This window comes from Phyllostomus discolor, chromosome 7 (assembly GCF_004126475.2).
Source record: "Phyllostomus discolor isolate MPI-MPIP mPhyDis1 chromosome 7, mPhyDis1.pri.v3, whole genome shotgun sequence".
Classification (NCBI taxonomy): Eukaryota; Metazoa; Chordata; class Mammalia; order Chiroptera; family Phyllostomidae; genus Phyllostomus; species Phyllostomus discolor.
In genome coordinates, this window is record NC_040909.2 from 17,352,288 (window position 1) to 17,366,742 (window position 14,455).

General features: G+C 38.9%; 1 protein-coding gene and 1 long non-coding RNA gene across 10 annotated transcripts in view; one reads left to right on the forward strand and one right to left on the reverse strand.

Annotated features, from left to right (window-relative positions):
• Nucleotides 1–14,455, reverse strand: part of RBMS3 (RNA binding motif single stranded interacting protein 3) — a 623,271-nt gene that overhangs the window by 571,089 nt on the left and 37,727 nt on the right. The gene's annotated exons all lie outside the window — the stretch shown is intronic.
• On the forward strand, nt 1,471–4,932 carry LOC118501816. The gene is made up of 2 exons (XR_004904472.1): nt 1,471–3,602; nt 3,658–4,932. It is a non-coding gene; the product is annotated as an uncharacterized LOC118501816 (long non-coding RNA).

Genomic DNA, 14,455 nt, shown 5'->3' on the forward strand with positions numbered 1-14,455 from the left:
GTGACTATACACATAGGCAATGTACTCACCCATACACATATACAAATGTAAGAGGTTATCAACCAAATGAAATGGATCAACCCCCCAAAATATATGATCATTGAATAAAAGGTTAGGTTTTCCTGTTACTAAAAATTTTCAATATTTATTTCCCATTGTGGAATTTTTTAATAGTTAAGATTGCAGCTGGGACAATAGTAACAAGCAAAATCACATGCTACTCTACAATAAGGGTGTGAGGTTATCCTAGAACAATGCATTATTTAATTATACTTTGAATTCTCATTTCAAAGTCAACCTGCTAATGATTTCAGGAACATGCAATGTAAATACAACTTCCTTACTTATTTTTCAGTGGGATCAATTACGTACTTGAAAATAGCTTGTTGTGTTCACAAGAAATATGGTACTAACTCCCTTTGATCCTTGTTTTACTTATTAAATATAACTTTTAAAACCATTTATGGACCACCAACTATGTGTAAGGCATGGTTAGAAACAGGATATAAAACTGGATATTTCAGATGTTCACTGAAAGAGTTTAGAACTGAAGGGGATATTGGCAACATAATGAATGTGCTGTTCTAAGTTTCAGTAAATAGCTTCTGGAACATTCATGACCAGACTTGCTGTCCCTGGTGCCCCGAGGCTAATTCGACATTGTATTCAGAGCAGCTTTCATTCTTGGAAAGCATGTTTCTCAGTTAATATTCCTAAAATATTTGAGTAAAACAGGCAGAGGCAGAAAGAGTAGACTGTGGGGGCAAACATTCTCTTTGTGGACACGGAGCCATAGGAAAGAACAAAAGGAAGCAAGAGAAGGATCATGCCTGGTTCTCATTGCTTTCTGCCTGAATGCATTGCTTCCTTCCTATCTTGTCACTGGTCCTTAATTATTCTGATGTTTCCTGGTTTGGGACAGAGACTTTTATTGGACTTAAAAATGATAAATCAGGCAGTGTTTCCGGAACCGAGCTAAGTAAACGGAAACAAAATGGCCTAAGTGAGCCAATCACAAGCACTTCACGTGAACATAGGTTTACTGAAGTCCTCCATCAGCAGAAGGCAACAAGCAAGTCGTGGAGCGGCCCTGGAGTAGAACACACCACCTCATTTGCTTACTGGGCATTCTGATAACCAGGAATTCACAGTCCTGTCTGAGAGGAAGACAAATCCAGTAAATGAAGCCAATATGCAGGCTTGGCTGTAATAGATAGCTGATTTAAGGTGCAGCATAGGACAGATGCTACAATAAGGAAAACTCCAGAAAAAAAGTAAAGACAGCCATTGTCTTCCCGGGCTGGTGTGGCTCAGATGGACAGAGCATTGTCCAGTGAACTGAGAGGTCGCAGGTTTGATGCCCCATTAGGGCACATGCCTAGGTTGCCAGTTCAGGTGCTGGTCAGGGTGCGTACCCTGATCAATGTTTCTCTTCTCCACTCTCTCCTCCCCCTTCCTTACTCTCTAAAAGCAATTTTTAAAAATGTCCTTTGGTGAGGATAAAAAATAATTTAAAAAATAGCTATTTTGAGTTTGAATACCAAGTAAACTTTGTGATTTCAGAAACCTCCAAATAAGAGTACGGATGAGCCCCTTTCAAAATCAGAACAAAACTTGTGATTTCCACAGGCAGGAGGAGATGGGTTCATCATGAGAAAGGCATCCACGGAAATCAAGTCAGTTAACCACACAAGCCCGGGGATCCCAACTGCCACACTCTCAGTAGTGACCGAACAAGGACTGGTGTCTTGAGTCCGCGCCCCTAGAAGCAAAGTCTAAGCTGAGGATTTATGGATGGGGTTTATTAAAGAAGGGCTCCCTAGGAAAACGGGGAAGGGAGTGGGAGGAAACATGACAGGAGAGGGAAAGAAGCCAAGCAAGAGTCCTTTTCCAAGTGAAGAGCCTCGAAGGGGAGCTTCGGTTTGGTCCCACCAGGGAAACTACAGATGGCGAGTTGTAAGTGGGAGTTTGTCCCAACTTAAAGGAAGGGTGCTGAGTTTTCACATGTGCCAGGGAGGACATGAATCCAGAAGTCCAAGGGCACTCCTCTGAAGAAAGTCTCGACTGCTCACCAGCACAAGCAAAACATCCAGAGGCTGGTGTAGGGGCACAGAAATGATAAAAGGAATTCAAGGAGAGGGGTGGAATGCCAACACTGGGTAATACACAGAATGATGAAAAATGGGCAAGGATGCTCTTCATCCAATCAACATAACCAATTCTTTTCTGGGACAACTTTTGGACCATACTTTCCTTGGACAGGTGCGGCCAATGTCCTTGTCCCAACAGTAGCACAAACATGCCAGGATAACCCCTAAAACATTACGTTAATTGAAGGCTACCATTAGAGCATGCAGAAGAGGGAGAATACTACTGGATTTGAAATGCATATGTCTGCAAAGCAATTTCTTCCCAGTGGCAGAAGCAATTCAATCACCACCCTGGTGCTGCAGATGTAATAGCTTAATTTTCTATGGACTGACAATGTCCATCCTAACAAGCCCCTTGTGGAACGCCTCAGGACAAGCTGCACAACATGCCATTTGGTGCTGCGTGCTTACATAATGATGCCCCCTCCAGAAAGACTTCACAGGGTGGGCAGGGAGGAATGAGTTAGCAGGGAAACTTAAGCACTGCTTCAATATTGAGAGAACATAAGGTATTATTATAGGATTAATAAGCAAGGCTAGTTCAGCAATAGGGAAGGCTGCCAAAGGAGGCTGTGGAATTGTTATCACTGGAGATAATGAAGGCTGAGAATAGATGCCCACCCAGAATGGATTTTATAGACAATAAAAATCTATCCCACTCTTCTAGAAAGGGGATGAGCTATGCGCTTCACTGTCGGTCTCTTCCAGCCCAGATAATTTCATAAATTAGATAAAGCAGATTAGTTTAAAATATTACTCATTAAGTATTACTTCTTCCAAAGTGTATCGGATACAGGGGTGGCTGAATGCAGAAGCTATTGAGTGACAAACATAACTGGAATTATAAACCACGGCTAGCACCAATAAACAAACACCCACTCTGAAAACAGGATGACGGGAATCCAGGAAGGCGAGATTTTTACAGTGTGGAGAAATAGAGACCAAAATACCACATGGTGGTATATTTGAACTTCAGGTATCTGGGGGCCTGGATGAGCGACAGTTCCAAGTGTTGAGTCTGTTCAAACACTGCCTGATGTCTGAGGTGAAGAGACATAGAGCTCTGAATACTTAGTCTATTCTGGCAACAGCCCCTAGTAACCTCATAGGGAACGATGTGAAGTTCACAAAGATTTGAATAGCTGTGTAGGACAAATTGGAATGAATAATTTTTAAAAGTATCCTGTGAGTGGGGCAAGGGGTTCAGATTTTCGAGATCTGATCATGGTCTGTTGAGGTCAGGGACAAATTTTTAAAAGTTCATTGGTGACTAGAGTATTGGCTTATCACTCAGATGTTGGGACTGTGGTTAATTAGGCACTATGCCTGCCTCAGTGCTTGGCAGACTGACACACCCAATTTTCTTTGAATGAGTAAACTGAGACAATGATGAATCTACCTACTTAACACTCTGCAGTAGCCTCTGACCAAAGGAGGAACAGAGGATGAGAGGTTTCTCTAAAAGGTGAAAGATTTATACGATCTGGAGAGAAACCAGAGGATCGAGATTTCTCTAAATGGTACCACTTTGCTATGCTGCAATTCTAGGACTGAACTCTTAATAGACTATTTCTTTTGGTTTCATTCTAAATCTTTTAATAAACCCCCTTGCTGGGAAACTAAGTCTGTGGTTTTTCAGTGTATGTGCATTGGACATAAGTGAATTGGAAACTACTGTGATTTTTAAATTTTAGATTCTTATCCTAGAGCAACACAATAAATTACGGGAACCTCTCAACCACCCCCCACCCTTCCAAATTTTAATCACACCATGCACTCTGGAGAACTGTATAGACATTCTAAAGCTCGCATGCTCATACTTGTCATTAGTTCATGAAAATGTTGGTACAGCTGTGCCCTGAAACTGGAAGGGTTACCTCCGAAAAACTGGAGAAGATTTAATTAAATTATAGGGAAATTAAAAGCCAAAAACACCTATGTACCTATATACTAGAATTGAAAAGACCATTAACTTACTTTTCAGAGTAAAAAATGATGTTGATTTACATTTCAGCAAATACATAAAAATCATAAAATCTTAACTCAGTCTCCATTTACTAACAGTACCCCAAATGATAAACTATAGCCAAAAATAAGAATTTCCCCATCTGAACAGTCTTTTATTTTTTGAAATATTTATTTAGTGCCTATTGTGTGCAAAACACCATACTGAGAACTGAGGAACAAAGACTAATCAAATCATCGTGTAAACAAAGGTGAACTTGAAATTGGGACAAGCTTTAGGAAGTAAATAGTTCCCTGAGCACCTACCCAGGAGGTTCCGATCCAGGCAAAGAGGTCAAGGAAGGCTGCCATGAGGAAGGGAGAGCTGAACAGAGATTAGAAGAATAAACAGAAGCTAAGTAAGTGAAGAAGGAAGAGAAGGCTTTCTAGTCCATAAAAATACTAGTGGCATCAACTGCCAGTAAATGCAGCTAGATGGTGGGGAAAAGGAGGAGGGCACCCTGTAGATTTCTTAAGTCATATAACCTTCCCACGGAACCTGTGGAAAGAAACAGATCAGCCCCAATTCTGGGATGAAGAAGTGGGTGGTGGGGATGGTAGAATTGAAAAGGAATTGTATAATACTGATTAGCCATTTTTTGTTTACCTTCACAGACTTTAAAATTTCACTGCAGATTGCTCATGTTTACAGAAAGCCTATCTGTCATTTGTTTCTAACAAATAATCACCATCTCAGCACTCTTAGACTGTTTATTTCAACACTAAAGTCATGTCTACTATCGAATACTCCTGGTTTCAATATAAAATTTGGTCACTTTAACAATCTAATGTATGCCAAAGACTTGCTAGTACTACTAAGCCACTGAATGTCCAACATTGTTTAAATAGTGGGATGCTCTGAAAATACTTGAGGCGTGGATGCACCATTAACAGGACAAGCTCATGTTATAATAGACTAGACCAGAGCACATCTCGCTGAGGGAGCACAGTGCTAAATGAGGCCATTTTATTGTCTTTCTTTGGTTATGAATGTATTGATCAAAGAAGAAAGAAAGTACCCCAAAACTAAGATGCTGGGACTAGTATAAGTTTCTCTCATCCTCTAAAACGTATACCAACGTGATGAATAATAATGCTTGGGTAAAAATTTTGATAAACTGAAGGGCAATAGTGAGTTACACATAAATGCTAAATTTTATTATGAGCTACAAAATGGGAAGCCTAGTTTTTAGATGAGATAAAGATATAATGACTAAAATACCCCCGTGTAGTATAAATCTCCAGCACCAAGTTCCACTTAATAATGTGTCTGTGCAATCAACAGTACCCACATAATAATGAAGAATTCCCATTCTAGGATAAGGTTTACTCCAAGGTGATAATTTAATATTTTTCAACAACTTAGATACTCTAGGTGAACAAGCTATTAGTTTTTCCAGACGAGGGAAAATAGTAATAGTAATAATATGAAGTAATAGGAGGAAAAGGGAAAAGAAGAGGGGTGAAGTAGGAAGAGTAAACCTCTCATTTATTATACAATCAGAATCGCCAGATTTATTTTATTTTCAAACTCTGTCTATGGTATAAGGATAGCCTGAAGTTTTACAATTAAATATGAACATGGGACTCTATAGCCACAGGAAGGATCAAAACTTTTTAAGGCATAATTAACAAAAGACTTAATACCATTCATACTAGCACACTGCCTTCATCATAATCAGAATAAACACAAATATGAAACAAAGGAGACAATTGTTTAAAACCTGGTGGAATACATTAAAAACCAAATTGTATCCTTATTGCAAATAGTGAAGAAACTAGAAAGCTTGCATTAGACTTTCAACTTTCACATTATAATGTACAGGTACTTATTCCATCTCCAACCCCCCTCCAAGATCATCTTTAACATTAGTGTCCCATCTATTATTATCAAAAGAGATTTTTTTAAAACATCTGTCTTTCAGAAAAGGAGTCCCAACATAAAATTGAAGCATTACCCAATATACCAATATTTACTAAGCACAAAACTACATAGCAAACACTGGGCTAAGCATAGGAGATACGAGGTAATGAGGACCTTTGTTTCTGCGGCCACTCAGTAGCTAGTAACACTTCTAGTAAGGGCAGGCACTCGGGACCCCAGAAACACACTAACGAGAAAATTAATTTTGGGAGGTTGGGGAGGGAGCTACAGAGGAACACTTGTTTGAAAGACACAGAAAGGAGAGAAGGTCCTTCTTGGTACATAGAAAGTTGTTAGAAAAGCCATAAACACCTACTGAGGAGTTCAACCGTTCAACGAATGGTTATGGAGTGTTTGCAAAAAGAATCAGTGGCTGGAGGTTAGAAAGGGACTCAATTGCATATCTTGCCAAGGAATTCAGTGTATATTTATTCTGAAAGTGGTGAAGAGAGATGGGGTGTGCGATGGCTAGTTTTATGTCAACCTGAATAGACTAAGGGATGCCGACCTAGCCAGTGAAACATTATTTCTGGGTGTGTCTGTCTGTGAATGTGTTCCTGAAAGAGATCAGTTAGCATTTGCTACAGCAGACTGAGTAAAAAAAAAACTGTCCTCACCAATATGGGTGGACATCATTTCATCCCATGAGAAATTCAATGAACAAAAAGGCCAAAAAGGGTAAATTCTCTATTTCTGTTTGACCTGACCTCACACTGCATCCCACCTCCATGCCAGTTCACAGGCCTTCAGCCCTCAGAGTGGAAGTTACACCATCAGGACCCCGGCTCTCAGACCTTCCGTTTACGACTGCATTATACCATCAGCTTGCTTGGTTCTCCAGCTTACAAAAGGCAGATCATGGTTTCCACTAGGCCTTCATAATTGCTTGAGTGAATTCCTGTACTAACACTAAACCTTATCATAAATACATATATGATTAGTTCTGTTTCTCTGGAGAGGTCTGACTAATACAGGACAAATGTATTCAGGAGTACCATGATCCAAACTGTCTTATAAAAGATAAATTTGGTGACCATGAGGCTCTTATACCTACAAGGAATGCCTGGAATTCATAGTGAATTCTCAGGACATAATAGTCCCAGGGGTAGAATACAAGGGTTTAATCTACGGCTATGTGCAAAATTAATAAAGCTTGGGTGGAAAGATAATTCAGGAGAATTGCCGTACCTCACAGTACTACCCAGGTGGCCCTGGAAGATGTATGGAATATGAATCCAAGGTTTTTTATGGCACAGAAGAGAAATGAAATAAAACTTAAAGGGAATAATATCAAGACCAAAACTTAAAGGGAATAATACCATTCCCAATAATATTATTGGGAATAATGACATTCCCAATATTTGAATGTTTTTATTTTGCCTCTGAAAAAAGACAATTTTACATGGTTCCAACCACAAACAGCTAATATGCTACAAGGGCACCCATGAGTTTGGGTAAACGTATCCATCATTCCAATTCTTTATAATTTTTTAGCATTTAATGACCATAGTTTTCTTTCAACTGAATCTTACTTTGGCTTTCAAAGCTTATATTTAATTATATCTAATTTTTGAATAAATAATATATTAAAATGTTTTTAAATTAATAAATACTATAAGGTATAACAAGGAAAGACCTCCCACCCTTCATCACCCCACCCCTCCCTTGACACCCATGATTAGCTTCCTATGTTTTCTATATACATCTTTTTGTGTTTACTAGTTCCAATAAAGAAGCAAAAATAGAATCTTATTCTTCACCATCACATTTTTCAATAAAGGAAATAAAAATACAAATATTTCTACATGTTGCTTTTTTCATTTAACAAAATGCCTTGGCGATCTTTCCAAATCAACACACAAAGTGCTTTCTGATGCTTTCCTAGAGTTACATAGTACTCCACTATATGGCAATGCCCTTCTTTATACAGTATGTCCTCTATTGGTGAGTATTTATTTGAGCTGTCTACTATATTTTCTTATTACAAACTCTGCTGCAACTAGTAATCATCAGCATGTATTGTTTCCCCTGTGTGCAAATAGAACTATGGTAAAAGATTAAGTGTTAGTGTTAAAGGATTAAGTAACCATTAAGTTAGGATCTAGTTTTTGTGACAATAAAAAGAAGAAGAAAGATAATAACAGAGATAATAGAAAAGAAAGGAACTAATGAGAGGAAGGAAGGAGGGAAGGCTAAGAAAAACAAAAAGAAGAAAGCAATGAGAAAGGGGAAATAGAAGAGAAGACAAGAATGAAGAGTGGGGAAAGCATTTGACTTCTGCAAGATCTTATGAAGGAAGTGATTAAAATGTAGTGCAGGGGGGTGGGGGTCCTGATGGAAGGTCTCGTGGGAAACATTGAGAGCTCTACAATGCTGGGAGAACATAACAAGGAAGTGCTTCTTCCTGTTCAAACAATCCTACCCACTACAGCAACGTAGGAGAAAAGAGTTCCGAGACTAAAAATACATAATGGAGAGGCACACATCTCTGATCAGAGCCCAGGACAAGGACATCCCAGATTGTCTAGCATGTGAGCTGGCCAGACAGAAGCCATATGTTTTGAAAAAGACCAATGGGATGGTTGCCAGAGGGGAAGGAGGTTTCCGGACTGGATGAAAAAGAAGAAGGGATCGAGAAGCACTGATTGGTAAGTTACAAAATAGTCAGAGGGATGTAATGTACAGCATAGGGAATATAGTCAATAATATTATAGTGACTATGTATGGTGCCAGGTGGGTACTGGAAATATCAGGAGGCATACTTTGTAAAGTATATGAGTGCCCACCCATTATGCTCTATACCTACAACTAATATATGACACCTACAACTAAAATATTGATAATATTGAAAGTAAATATATATATGTACTTTATATTAAATAAATTTTTAAAAAGAAGAAAAAGAACTAACTACATAAAAAGACCTGGCTTTTGGAACAAATGTTCATTATATTAGTCAAAACTGTGCATAATCTATAAATAGTTATGAGGCCTTAACTCCAAGAAGTTCACAAGAGCAGTGCAAACTGAAAGGAACAGAGGAGGGATCGAAGAAGGAAAGATCCCAGACCACACCAAAACCTGGTGCCTCTTTGCTCAGTCCCAGTGACTGACGCTTCCGGCTGGGTTCCTCCTGAGGAAAATGAAAGGTTGAAGTCAGTGTTCATGACTCGCTTTGCAGAAGTGCATTTGAGTTCATCCTACAGAAAAATCTGCGTTATGCTCACTCCAGTGAGTTTCTTTGTCCTCTTAATAAAGTCCAGAGTTAAAAATAAAAACAAAATTTTAAAGAATCTCTAGGTATTGTTAAAGATAGTGATTTGTCTTGCAGTGAGTTTATTTCCATGCAGAGTGGGCACATCCAAGAAAACAGGCCCCATGTCTGAACCCTGTTTGAATGGGGGTGCTATCTGACTGGGTGTGCTATTTTATTGGTTTCATTCGTGTTTTCCAAAAATGCCTACAACAGCATAATGCCTTATAAAGTTTATTTCATGCCTGAAGTTGATGCTATGCTTAAATGGAAGTCATGGGGGAAATGATGAGAGCAAATGGGAGCGTGAATGATATTAAGAGATACTAAATAGTTGATTTTTTAAATTTAACCTAGAACCCACCCACCTGGGTAGGAGCTTACATTTTGGAAGAGAAGGGAGGCAGTAAAGGAAACAGATATGTGACATATAACCTCTGTCTTTTGCTTATTTCTGTGGTTAATTTTACTCTACATGCTGGAGTTTAACATGTATTTTCAGTCATGTAAAGATCAAAATAATGTAAATGATATAGAAGATTGGAATCAGCATTTTCCAATGTTCAGTTACCCAGTCACAAGTTTTGCTCTTTCCAAAATTCAAAAGATCAAAAAAATAATATAAGGCCCTTGCTGGTGTGGCTCAGTGCATTGAGAGGTGGACTACAAAGCAAAGGGTCACCTGTTTGATTCCCAGTCAGGGCACATGCCTGGGTTGCAGGCCAGGTTCCCAGTAGGGGGCACATGAGGGGCAACCACACACTGATCTTTCTCTCCCTCTCTTTCTCTCTCCCTTACACTCTCTCTAAAAAAAATAAATAAAATATTTTTAAAAAATAATATAAGCTGTACACCTTTTTTTTTACATATGGTGATAGCAGATAATTCTGCAATTACCATAAATTCTATTGTGTTGTTTGTGTCTATTACAAAAAATATCTACTTTGTGTGGAAAAATAAACTGAAGTAGGTTTATTTTCATTTAGCAAATAATTTGTATATAAACTCTATGATATCATGATCATCACTGATATACATTAGATAATATCAGAGCAGCAACTTCAAAATGGAGATTTCACAAGCAACAGGCTATCTGAGCCTCAGTCTTTCTTGACTGGCTCTTGACATTAATAGCACCAGTTTTTTCTTGGTTCTGAAGGCTAAGGCTAAACTTTGATAGTCTCCATGAAGATGCCAAAACAAGTCGCTAGCACACCGTAGGCACTTAAATATCACTAGGTAAATGAATGACTTCTAGCAAGAAACATCAAAAACATAATTTTCCAGCCCTGGCTGGTATAGCTCAGTGGATTGAGCGCGGGCTGTGAACCAAAGTGTCGCAGGTTTGATTCCCAGTCAGGGCACATGCCTGGGTTGCAGGCCAGGACCCCCAGCAACCGCACATTGATGTTTCTCTCTCTCTCTCTCTCTTTCTCCCTCCCTTCCTTCTCTAAAAGTAAATAAAAAATATTTTTAAAAACCCATAATTTTCCAATAATGGGCTGCTCCACAGTTCTAGGCAGTCCTAGAAATTCTCCACATTATCCATTCAATGGCAAAGGGGTGCTACTCTATCTTAAATAGCTAAAGAGCTTATGACAATCATTTATAAACCCTCTCTGTGGTTTGGGGTTTAAGTACCTTCTAATGCACATGAAAATTAACTCCAAGACCATCTACAAATCCTTTGCTTATGGTGGGGTTTTCTTATATGACATACTTCCTGAAATGGAAAGACCAGTGGGAGTGTGTCCATTTTTTTCTCCACATATGAAAAATTGCTAGCTTGCCAACAGACGTAATCTGGACTAGGCTAAGAGAACTGTAGTCAGGAGTAGCAAAGGCTAAGATTTTCTATTTATAAAATGCACTCTTTACAGCCAACAGATCTATTTAAACATGAAAGAATAAACATTTTCATTGTGTCTATGGCATGTGGAGGCTTATATTAGGTGATAAAAGTTCCAGAATATCACTGTATGTTAAAGCATCCAAAGTGATTACAGCTTAATTAAAATTCATGTATTTCTATGTAAATAAATACAACTTCTGGGAAAATTAAAAGCAAAGAAGCAGAAAGCATTTTTTGCTCAATTGGAGACTCTTCTCATGCCCTCGTTCCTCATTTGGCTTTTGGAGGGAATGCACTAAAACACGGGTGACTAAAGCAAAAACAGAGGCAGGCAAGATGGAAAGGAAGAAAGAAACAAGAAAAGAAGGAGCTCCTCACAGCGGGTGTATCATGGAGAACAATCTATAAAACAATGGCCATAGTGCCTGGCAAAATCACTGTTAATTATTTTTCATGTGTTCCTGGGTATTCCCGTCATTAAAGCCATTATTGGAATCCATTATAATATCTAGTTTTTTTTAAAAAATCAATAAGTAATTATTACACAGTATTTCTTCTTAAAAGGAAACCATTTAGAGTCACTTGGCGCTGGGTAAAGGGGCACAGCAGTTAGAAGACGGGGACAAATGTGCCCATGACTTGGGCTCAAGTCGTTGTGGCCCTAAGTTAAACACCTCTCGCCAGCTTGCTGGCTGTTACCTTCACAGATGTATAAATTGCTTTTGTTTACAGCCATGTAACTGATTATTTGTTTCTACAAGGGAGCTCTAGTTAAAAGGCACAAAACATACAGAACACCGATGTTGAGATTCAGTTGGAGTTCATCTTACAAAGTATGTCAAGAAGACCCTAGTGTTTCATGGTCAAGTGTAAGAGGAACAAAATACATGTTGACATATTTCCCATGCGGGATCATTTGTAAGGAATAAAGAACTGTACATGCCAGCAAGTGTAACCAGTAAGAAAACTCACAAACTGCTTTTCATCTCATCACACTGAAACACCATAAAAATTATAAAATTTAGCCATACAAAACATGGTGATTTGAGATCTTTTCACCAAATTATATTTTCATATTTTTTCTTAACAACTTAACTCTGAGGTCATTGAACAGGGTACATCAGTTTTTCAATGGGAAACAAAAATTATTTGTCTTGTCCTTTGACTTTATTACACACTAGATAATGTCAAACTGATTATATTAGTACCTAAAGAAGTTCTTAGGGTCATACCTTTCAATGAAAATGGCTAGTATATAATACAGTTTGGGAAACATGTGTCTGGTATAGTAAAACACAACGCAAAGTGACTTTGGAGGCTATTCAAGCTGTAAATGAAGGAGACACTCTAAGGAATTCTGTCTTCAGATTCCTGCCCTATGATGTGAGGAGGCAATCTACAAACCATACAACACCTGCACTGGCCAAGTATTTTCTGTCTTACCTCAATCCATTCCTCAAAACATACTGGTATCTGGGGGCAGGACAAAGGCCAAAGGCTTTCTCAAGGTCTTAGAAATAAATACAGAGCATCGGAGCCATGGTTCATATTCTATACCCTCCAACTGTAATGTCTACTTTTTTCTATATGTAATATTCTACTTACCCCACCCTTGTTAACAAAAAGGGTATTTTACCTACCCTTTCAGTATCTGTCAAGAGCCTACTTAAAGAACTGTAGCTAGAGTTATTTATCCAAACTCTTAATTCATAGCTAAATACACTATCCTGACCCCATGGCATTTCTGATGACTTCCAGTTGCCTGAGTAACAAAGCCATGCTATTGCTAATAAGGAGCTAACAGAAAATAGAAAAGCAACCTGTTGGCAAATGCTTCTCTTAAAAATATTCCTCTGTAAGTGAACAAATCTCTCTTTGATTATTATTTCCAGGAATTAAGCATTTCCACCTTATGTATGGCATGTTTATAAAATTTTCTCTGCGATTGTGTAACTGTCTCCTTTTTTTATTCCACAGAATGCTTCCAAGAGGAAAGATAATTCAGTGTATTTAAAAATGAATGGCCCCTTTCACCTTTGGAGAGAGCATTTTTCATAAAACCCCTTGAGAAAGTTTTCAAGAAGTTTGATATTGGAGAGTTAAAAATAAAACCAGGCATTCTGAAACACTGAATGGACAAAGTCCTTTCATTTTTTAGAACCGCTGTCCCTTCCCATCCGCAGTCACCTGTGCTCTAGCTGCAGACTGAAAGTCAGTCCTGTTCGTCTATCAGTAATCTAGAGAAACAACTGGATGCCTCACTTGAGAAGGCAAACTCCATGGACTTAGAGCAAAAGAACTCGACCAATAAAATCAGTTGCCTCTTTTTACGTAGCAGGGACTGAAGTCCGGAGAGGTTAACTAACTGACTTGAATGCAGTCTCAGTGTTGGAGTTGGCACGAGGTTTAAAACCCGAGTCTCCCAAATCTCAAAACTGATTTTCCCTACCATGTATGCCCCTGGCAGACTAGTAGTGCAAGAGGTTTAAGAGGGCAGGGTTTAATGGGGAGAGGATGCTAACAGACTGCACCACTACCTCCTAAACCTCCCCTGACGACATCTCTACTACTTTTTATGTACAGTCAAACTCATATAAATCAAGGAAAAATTGTTCACAAGAACTAGGCAGGCTGAGCAGGCCCCCAGAACTTAACATGGGAAATACAAATACAATGATATATAGAAGAAGATACAATCTCATCAGTCAATACGTGGATTTCATTTAGGGATAGGAGGCCTGTCTTTACTTTGAAGGGCATAGCCTAAACCTTAAGGAAATGGACTGAATGGGGCAACAATGTGTCCTGGAGTTGGCACGATGCTGGAATGCTGTGGAATGGGCAGGGTGAATTCCTCCCTTAACCTACAGTGACCTGTTCCAAGTGGCATTGTCACATTGCCCAGCTTAGCATCACAGCCTTTTAGCATGAGGCTTCTGGCTTGATCCCCATCTTTCATACCTAACCACCTACCCCTCAGCCCCCATAGATCAAACATGCCGAAGTATTTGACATTACTCAAATACCTGGTGCTGTTTCACGTCTCCTTGACTTTTTACAGGACACCATGCTGCTTCATTGCTTCTTTCACTGGCATTCCCTATTGTCCTTCACATTCAGTTTAAATATAGGCTCCTCCACAGTGTGTTATTATATCTGAAACCAGTTTGGATGCCCTTACACTTGCCTAGCATTCTGTTCATGTCTCTACTATAGCACTGATGAAAACATCATCATTGATTTGCATACTTATTACCTACCATAAACCTCTG